The sequence below is a fragment of the Sapajus apella genome, unplaced genomic scaffold, assembly GCF_009761245.1.
Source record: "Sapajus apella isolate SASKATOON/1434 unplaced genomic scaffold, GSC_monkey_1.0 scaffold15839, whole genome shotgun sequence".
NCBI classification, from domain to species: Eukaryota; Metazoa; Chordata; class Mammalia; order Primates; family Cebidae; genus Sapajus; species Sapajus apella.
Genome location: NW_022452760.1, coordinates 1 through 1,169, shown reverse-complemented (window position 1 = coordinate 1,169; position 1,169 = coordinate 1). Strand labels below are relative to the sequence as shown.

General features: G+C 55.3%; 1 pseudogene; it reads left to right on the top strand.

Moving 5' to 3' along the window:
* The first annotated feature begins 5 nt into the window (after positions 1-5).
* LOC116548575 lies at positions 6-737 on the top strand (annotated as a pseudogene).
* The last annotated feature ends 432 nt before the right edge of the window (positions 738-1,169 follow it).

Genomic DNA, 1,169 nt, shown 5'->3' with positions numbered 1-1,169 from the left:
GTCGCACCGCCCAGAGCTGCAGAAGCCGGCGCCAGTTCGCGGGGCTCCGGGCGCCCCCTCCCGACGTGGAGGGTACGACCTCCCTCACGGTGGACAGCCTGACCTACCGCCCCTCGCCCGACACGCTGGGGCGCGTCTTGGAGAAGTACGGGCGCGTCGGGGACGTGTACACCCCGCGGGACCGCCACACCAAGGAGTCCCGCGGCTTCGCCTTCGTCCGCGTCCATGACAAGCGACACCGAGGACACCATGGATGCCATGGACCGGGCCGGGCTGGACGACCGCGAGCCGCGGGTGCAGATGGCGCGCTATGGCCGCCCCCGGACTCGCACCACAGCCGCCGGGGACCGCCACCCCGCAGATGCGGAGGCGGTGGCTACGGACGCCGGAGCCGCAGCCGATCCCGGAGTCGGAGCCGTTCCCGGTCCCGCAGCCGATCCCGCTACAGCCGCTCGGAGTCTGGGTCCCGCACTCGCTCTGGCTCTCGGTCGACTTCCAAGTCTAGATCCGCGCCAAGGTCCAAGTCCTCGTCGGTCTGCAGATCTTGGTCCAGGAGTCCTCCCCCCGCGTCCAAGAGGGAATCCAAATCCAGGTCGCGATTTAAGAGTCTCCCTAAGTCTCCTGAAGAGGAAGGAGCGGTGTCCTCTTAAGAAAAAGATGTGTCGGCAAGCAGGATCAATGGGGTACTTGGGGGAAAAGGACCACATACTCAGTCCATCTAAGAGTCCTCGGAACAAGCAACTGGCTATTTGAGGTAAAATTTCATTTTGTTCTATAGTGCTGACTTTTTTTGTTTGAACTTGAACAGATTGGTAACCTAATGTGTGGCCTCCTGACTTTTAAGGAAACGTGTGCAGCCATTACACACAGCCTAAAGCTGTCAAGAGATTGACCCAGCATTGTCTTCATTCCTTAAAATTAAAAACCTACAAAAGTTGGTGTAAATTTGTATATGGTATTTACCTTCAGATCTAAATGGTAATCTGAACCCAAATTTGTATAAAGACTTTTCAGGTGAAAAGACTTGATTTTTTTGAAACAATTGTTTATCAAACACAATTCTAATGTCTTCTCTTATGTATTTTTGTGGACTAGGCGCAGTTGTGTAGCAGTTGAGTAATACTGGTTAGCTGTTAAGGTGGCGTGTTGCACTGCAGAGTGCTTGGCTG